Source organism: Scylla paramamosain, chromosome 19 (assembly GCF_035594125.1).
Source record: "Scylla paramamosain isolate STU-SP2022 chromosome 19, ASM3559412v1, whole genome shotgun sequence".
Lineage (NCBI taxonomy): Eukaryota > Metazoa > Arthropoda > Malacostraca > Decapoda > Portunidae > Scylla > Scylla paramamosain.
Genome location: NC_087169.1, coordinates 15,644,925 through 15,653,641, shown reverse-complemented (window position 1 = coordinate 15,653,641; position 8,717 = coordinate 15,644,925). Strand labels below are relative to the sequence as shown.

General features: G+C 41.7%; 1 pseudogene; it reads left to right on the top strand.

The window, feature by feature from the left end:
* Nucleotides 1-8,380: 8,380 nt before the first annotated feature.
* On the top strand, nucleotides 8,381-8,499 carry LOC135110079 (5S ribosomal RNA; annotated as a pseudogene).
* Nucleotides 8,500-8,717: the final 218 nt, after the last annotated feature.

Here is an 8,717-nt window from a genome sequence, read left to right as displayed (position 1 = left end):
AGCAGCACCACCAGCAGGAGGAAGACGAAGTGTCGAGCGACAAGAGATAAATGAACACAGGAAGAGGAAGATGAGAGGGAGGAAGAGCGCTAAAAAACAAGGCTACGGAAACACATAAACAGGAGTGAGACAGAGAACACGAAAGGAGGGAATAAAAATAAACCAAAAAAAAAAACACGCAAGATTAAGAGGAAAGACACACGGAGGAGGAACAAAGGAAGGAGGCAATAAAGGGAAGGAAATGGGAGAACTGTGGAGGAAGAGCAGGAAGAAGGAAGAAAGAAGGAAGACTCAATGGAGAAATGGCGAGAAAAGAAACAAAAACGACGGAGGAAGAAGGCATAGGAGGAGGAGGAAAGGGCGTCAGACAGAAGGAAAGAGAGAGGAAGGGAGAGATGGGTCTTACTCTTAGGGCAACGGAAGGACTTTAAGGATCCCAAACCTATACATTTCCAGGCCGAAAAGAACCTTGTTGACAGTCTTGCTATAGGGACAGGTAAATACCCCGCTCAATGGGAAAAAAAAGATAGATTTAGTGAAGAGTAGATGCGGCCTTCCAATATATGTCTCTCTCTCTCTCTCTCTCTCTCTCTCTCTCTCTCTCTCTCTCTCTCTCTCTCTCTCTCTCTCTCTCTCTCTCTCTCTCTCTAACTGTCTAATATTCTTTTACATCCACTGCGTTGTAGTCTAACTTCATCGCATCAAGTTTTCTATGTACGTGTATTAGCTAAGTATAACCTTCATTTCTTCACTATGTTATATTTTTCCTACTTTTTAATTAATACGAGTTCTCACTTTAATCTTTTCTCTTGTTCCCGTTTTCTTTTTTTTTTTCAAGTAGAGTGTGTCAAGTTTTTTTTTTTTACTTTTTTTTTTCTTTTTTGCACAGGGAGGGATTGGTATAGTCCTTTGCTAACGCTCCTTTACATGAATAATAAAAGAACATTAGCTCTTCGCGCATATTAATTCATGTTGACTCTTTCCTCTCCCGATTCTCTTTGATGTTTTTCCTCCTCCTTCTTTTCCTCCTCCTTTCCTTTCGTCCTCGTCCTTATCATAGTCTTCCCTTCCTAATGACATTCTTCCTCTTCTGTTATCCTCTTTGATCCTGTTTTCTTCATGTGTACTTTTCATGCCCACATTTTTTTTTTATCTCACTTCTTATTTATTATACTTTTACTCATTTTTCTTGTCTCCTAACTGTTCCTCCTCTTCTTTTTTACACTACAACAATGCTTTCTTCTTGTCCATTCCTTCACACCCTCCCTCGTTGTCTTGTTCCTCCATTTCTTTATCTTTTCTTTATTATTTCTATTATCCTCTTTATTCCTTATCTAATTCTTCCTATTCCCTCATCCTTCTCCTTTCTTTACCTTTTCTATTATATTATCCTCCCTATTCCTTATCTAATTATTTCTCCTCCTCCTCCTCCTCCTCCTCTTTCTCCTCGTGCTCCAGATCCTCTTCCTCCTCCTCTTTCCTCTACACGACGGCAGAGTAATGGAGGAACGGGCTGTAATTACTCTCTCTCCCTACACACACACAGACACACACACACACATACACACACACACACACGCAAGGGGCCTCGGTTCACCTCTAAGCCATATGTGCCCGTCAGAGGAAAGGGCGAGGTTAAGGGCTCCTGGTTGGCCCTGAGCGATCGCCTGACGTGTTCCTGAGCCTCGTGCTGGTCAGGGCCTGCATCGGTGTGCGGATGGAAGGAGAGAGTCCGTGTGTCTTTGTCAGTGTGTGTGTGTGTATGTGTGTATGGGGGGGGGTGGAGGGTTTGGTTCTTGTGTGTGTGGGGAGGGGGAGGTGGTTCTGTGTGTGTGTGTGTGCGTGTGTGTTGCAGTACTTGGGTTTAGTGGATTCCTGTTGTCTCTTTTTCTTTATTTGTCTTTGTTGTGCTGTGTTGATTTTTTTCTTCCCTTCTCCCAGGTATCAATATATAGTTTGTTTGTTTTTTTTACTTTTTTCCTACCACTTTTTATAACATTTACCAATACGTAAAAGTCACTAAAATAATTATATCCACATTACCGAGCAAGTTGCAGCAATTTCCACCTCAAAAACATAAACAAAACCTACCAATATTAAAAAAAAAAAGTGATATTAACACTCACCTAAAATTAAATAAACTAGGAACTACTACCGATCGGCTACTATCAACAGGCATTCAAGCCACGAGCATCACTTGAAACCAGCCGGAAGGAAGGACGTGAAAGTACCACTAGGAGGAGGACGAACTGACACTAGCAAGGGAAACAGGAGACAAGGAGAACCTCTGAGATCAGCCTTTAATACCTCTAAGCATGACAATTACACACACACACGCACACACACAGAAACACACACACATTGAGAGAGCTCATTTCACAAATATCCATTAGGACAAACTCGCTACTCACATTACAGTAATCATAATACAAGTAATTGCACACTACTACTACAGTTACCACACACCCTCACCATCCCCCAACACACATACACACATACACTACGGGCCCAAACTAACAAGCCACTATCTCCCTGACCTCCACGCTGGGTCAAGGAGGACGGCTGTGAATGCTGTGAGTGTTCAGGAAATTAATCCCCACACAAGCTCACGACCACAGAAATCACCGGCATTATTCCACGCCCCGCCACTCACGCTCCGGGGATGGCGTGTCATACCTTTGGATGCTTCCCCGCTGCGCCCCGCCTCGCCCAGACCCGCACTGCAGCGCTCCTTGTCATAATTGAGAGATAGAGGAGGGAGAGAGGGAGAGAGACGAACTGACACGCACACTAGTGAAAACAAATGGAGATAATGATAGGAAGGAGAGTGAGATGGTAACTTAAGGATGAATTAATAGAGAAAAGGAAGTTACTTAGAGAGAGAGAGAGAGAGAGAGAGAGAGAGAGAGAGAGAGAGAGAGAGAGAGAGAGAGAGAGAGAGAGAGAGAGAGAGAGAGAGAGAGAGACCCTCCGTCAACACTGGCACACAAGTAAACACCTAGAAACACACTTAAAACAACTTTACACCATAGAGAAAGGCAGGAACGGAAGAGAAATGAATAGAAAGAGTGAATTAAAGAATAATGTTGTGAGAGTGAGGCTGCAGGAAGGGAGGGAGGGAGAAAAAGGGAGGGAGGGGAGAGGAGGGAGAGAGGAGGGTGTAAAGTGAGAGGAGCGGATTGAGCTGAACGGAGAGGGAGGCTAAAAGGAATGGGAAATGAGAGGCTGAAGACTGGAATGGTTGGTGGTGGATGGGAGGTAAAAGACAATGGAAAACAAAGCTAGACCTATTTCAACCCAGAAAAAGCCATCGTTGTTGAAAATAAATAAAAAAAAAAAAAAAAAAAAAAAAACACGGGAATCTTAAATCTAAATATAACACCAGAGAGAAACAGAAACAGAGACAGAGAGAGAGAGAGAGAGAGAGAGAGAGAGAGAGAGAGAGAGAGAGAGAGAGAGAGAGAGAGAGAGAATGGAAACCGTTGGGTCAGGGAAGGAGGAGCTGCCTCGAGGGAAAAGGCGGTCAGGGTGAGAGGGAAAATAACATGACAGGGCGAAGGGTGAGAGGGGAAAGGGAGAAAGGGATGGTAGAGAGAGAAAAGGGAAAGCAGGAAATTAGAGTAAAGGAAAGGAAATTGGAGAGGCGAGGGAACAAGAAAGGAGGGAAAAAGAGAGTGAGAATGAGAAGAAAACGGAAAGGGAAGAGAGAACACAGAGCTGGAAATTTGACTAAAGAAAAAGAAATGAGAATGGAAAGGGGAGAAGAAAGGAGGAAAGGTGCAGAAGAAAAGTGAATATTTGGAAGGGAAACAAGAGAAAGAGAAAATAAACTCGGGAAACATATTGCTTAAAATGAGAAAAAAAAATAGGAATAAAAGAGAAAAAAATGGATGAATAAGAAAGGAGAAAGAGAGAATAGGATGAAATAAAAAAGTGAGAGACAATGCGAAACACAATGAAAGTTGCGAGGAATGAAGCAAATAAGACAAGAAAGAAAAGGAAGAAACAGAAGGAGAAATCGGAATGAAACAAATAAGAGAAGAAAGAAAAGGAAGAAATAGAAGAAGTCAGATAAATAAAAAAAATGGTAAGAGATCGTGGTTATCTCCTTCGGGGCCAAAATTTCACTTATGAGCACCTGGTGTGGCAATTTCAGCCTAAAGGGAATGAAAGACGGAGATTGCCTCACTGCGTCGACGGAACGTAATACCAAGTACTGTTACAACGCAATCTCGACACTGGCTGAATTACGCGCTGCTCCAAAGGTACGCTAAACTGCTGAGTACTCGCGTTGTAGAGCCGTGTTGGAGTAGTAATGTAGTGCCTTGCTGTGCTGTGTGGTGCAGTGCGTCGTGGGGTAGTGATGTACAGTGGTGTGTGTCCAGTAAGTGTTGTATAATGAAGTGCAGCGTACGGTAGGCCAGGGTGGTGGACTAGTGTATAGTGAATTAGTAGGAATTCTAGTGTGTTCCTTTTGTGCTGCTTTTTTCATTCAGTATTGATGTGTAAAAAAAAAAAAGCGACGACAAAAGGAAAAAAAAAAAGTCTCAGTAATAAATATTAATTTCTCTTCACACCAAAATGTACGTTTAGATTCTTGCCTTTCTAATTCAAGGTAAACACCACATCTATAAGTATACCAGCGCACCATCGAATTACAAACAGCCAAATTATAAATTAGATTATTTAAATATGTGCAAAATGATAATACTTGGTTCACGTATGTGTGTTTCTGCCAAATGTAAAAATCATTTGGATTAGTGTCATGAAGAGCTAAGCAACATACTTCAATAAACAACTAACTAGATGACTAACGAACTAACGAACGAACAAATGAACATAATTAATAACCAACATAACTAACACACTAAATAAAAATGATGAATAACCAAAAAATGAAAAAAAAAATTGAGATAAGTGAATAAATAAAAACAACCACTAGCCCAAGCAGATATTACAAAACCTCCACAGAACACTTCAGCTGGCTACACGCTGCAACACAACACTCTCACTAATTCGAGGACCAATATTGTACCTTATTCATCCAGGACCAGTGTTGCTGTGCCCTGACCAGACCAACACGGGGCTCTGCTGGTCCCGACATGACTCTAGCAACGCATGTGCCCGAGTGTGAACAAACTTTGACGTTCCCGACCATTCAACACAATTAAGTTTTGTAGTATTCGTAAATGTATTTTTGGCTGGTAGAGGAATAATAAGACGTGTGTGTGTGTGTGTGTGTGTGTGTGTGTGTGTGTGTGTGTGTGTGTGTGTGTGTGTGTGTGTGTGTGTGTTCAGTATTCTTATGAAAATGCCTGAAGTTTCCTAGCAAAATTAAATCACACACAATATATATATATATATATATATATATATATATATATATATATATATATATATATATATATATATATATATATATATATATATATATATATATATATATATATATATATATATATATATATATATATATATATATATGCACACACACCCCGTGCATCCAGTGAGCCTGAATAATCCATGGAAAATGGACGTAATTTCTTTCCTGGAAATAATGTATCTGTGCAAGTGAATAATATCTGTGTGCAGTGACGCCCTGGATATAATTCCCACACACTAAATTCCTCCGAGTCTCCCGCAAGACAACGACACAAGTTCTCATTTTCAGCATTAAAGCAACGACACACACCCAACATACCAGGCGATAAACCTCGACCATTCTGTGCAGCGTTACTTTTACCTCTTTGACATCGACTTCACCTGTTGCACACGTGTCCTCCATGAGCTGCTGGCTTCTGTGAACACTGCTGCCTTCCTCTCCCTAATGACCTGAACGGAGCACTGCACTACGCTTCACACGCCCTGAAACGCCGCCACCTGACACCCACTGCCATCCCGGTTATCTCTGTATTTCTCCCGATGCTACTGCTTTGTCCTGGCGCTGAATATTTCTTGTCTGTTTCCTGCCGTTATCTCTGTCGAGGCATGTTCTATCTGAAGCATGAGTGTTAATTATGTACATCTGCCGGGCGATGTACCTTGCAGCAGCGCCAGGAGAGTAGAATAGCAAAGGCCTGACACTGCAATACTGATGCAAAGTAGAAAACATTGATAAGGTTGAGAGAAGGTCACGAATGTATGTAATTTAAAGGAAAAAAAAATTGTACGTAAAAAAAGCTGTATAAGCGTGTGGGTAAAAAATAACTACTGTAATTTGAGGGTACAGATTTATATAGAATAAACCTGTGAAAGAGAGAAGACGTGATACAGTGAAAGAATGTAATTTAGTATAGATGAATGGACGAGTAAGTATCCATAACACAGAAAGCGTCATAAAAGGGTTCGTGAGAGAATGCAAATAAGAATGCCGAAAACATAATGAAAATAAATCTTACATGACAAGCTGCCATAATAATATATATAAAAAATAATCATGTAAAAAAAAAAAATGATAGCGGATGAAAAATTGCGCCAAAACTGATAAATAAAATCTTGTTCAAAAAGGTTTCGGTAAAGCCACAAAAGAACAAACAAATGCATATCCAGCAATCACATCAAACACGAATAGGATGAACACCGTCACAGCATCCCAACGAACTGCGACGATGACAAAATCTAAAGCTTCGAGAACGTGTGAAAATCTGGTTGCATAAAAAAAAAAGTTACAAAATTAAGCAAAATCCAACGTAGATTAAATGAAATACCATACAAAAAGCGAAAAAAAGTTTGACAAAATACAACATACTTAAAATATTCCAGGAAAACGTAAGAAACCCGAGAACGCCAAGGAAACTAAACATACATTCTCTGACGATGCGCGGGAGGCGAGCCACGCACAGCGACATCCCTTCCGGCACACCCACCGAGGGGACGAATACTCGGACACTGGGATGGGGGCGTGGGCAGCAGGGGAGGCAGCCCGGCCGGACATGTGAAGCAGCGCGGGGCTTTAGACTGCACCACTCCCTCCTACGACCCATTTTAGCTCTCCCGAGTACCGAGGAGGAGAGATACTCGAGGATAATCAAGGAGAATATACTAATACTGAATTAATAAGATGGGTAAGGGAGATGGTGCGCGTCCGCTCACACACACACACACACACACACACACACACACACACACACACACACACACACAGTTGAGATATTCCGAAATTGTTTATTCTAAGAGTCTTGGGAAGGAAATAGAGAAAAGTGATGATTATTATAAATGTGAACAAACCGTACTAGTTAGTACAGAACCGTCCACGCGCACAATCAGTTACTCAAATGGAACACACAAACAAAGCATCCATGGAAAACAAGGACTTTTCTTGTTAAGTGTTGCATCTTTTTTGACACGTGATATTTTCTAGAGAATTTTTAAATGACAGGAGGAAGAGCAAATAAAAAAAAAAGTTGATTGTTAAATATGGAGTTAGAAAAAGAGGAAGAAATTTGGAAAACTATTAAAATGAATACAACAACAATGATATACGTATTTTAAAGATATAGAAGAATTTGAAGAAAGGAAAGTTGCAGTTTGAGGATGAGTTCACAGCAACAGCCACAGCCACAGCCACAGCCTTCGTGTCCTGGTGTATAACAATAACCAATAAACCTCACCAAACATGACTTAAATTTGCATCCGATACTATAGTAGCGATAATATTTAGCCCGGTGTGAGGAGTGGGACAAGGAGGGGGCGCATTTTGGTTGGCTCTTGACATATTCATGCCGCCTTATGTCACGCTAGTGCCGCCCAGTGAGCCTGTAATGCCCCTCCTTCATGCCTCGCTGCCACGTAAAGAACACGCAACTGAACTCGATATCAAGGGTCCTTCTGCTGCTGCTGCTTCTGCTACTACTGCTTTTACTACTACCACTATTACTACTACAACTATTACTACTACTATTATGACTTTTTGGCGAGTGGCATGTTGTACGAGCTTGATTTATCCACTTTTTTCTTCCTTGGCCACTCTCCCTGACAAAAAAGAAAACAATATTCAGCTCTCCTCCCCCTTTTCCTCTGCCCTCCTCTCCCTTCTCTTCCTCTAACTCCGCCACCCTCGTCCTGTTCATTTCCTTCCTCCTCTTACTTTCCTTCTACTACTACTACTACTACTACTACTACCACCACCATCGTCAAGGAGCAACGATTTCTATCTGCCACCAAGCACTACAGTCCACAAAAGCCTGACACCAGAGTTACTCAAGCACTTCAAGTCCACATCGAGGCTTTAGGGAGCATACACTTCACCTTCCACGTAGTATTACCAGAAAAATTCGCAGCAAAATTCAAGATCGTACACTTACGCGGCAATACTCGTACAAAAAGTAAGAGCACTCTGTTGGCGTGGCTGATCAGGTGGCACTGCTACCCACAAGGTGACGCCAACGACCACACCGCGTTGAATACATTGCTTTTCGCCCGATCAGCGAAGTTAAGCAACGTTGGGTCTAGTTAATACTTGGATGGGTGACCGCCTGGGAACACCGGATGTTGTTGGCATTCTAAATTTTTACAAGGACTGCCATGGGTGGGCCTGGAGGCTTCTTGCAGCTTCCCTTATTTTCTTATGTTCTGATGTTCTTATGTGTTAGGTCGAGGTGATGTTCATGAATGCCAACACTCCAGGCAACTTTGCAGGTGTATGGGAAAGTTTAGTCACAGACTCATCTCAATAGTAGCGTGCGATCTTATTCTACTGGGAAGACTCATATGGTTAT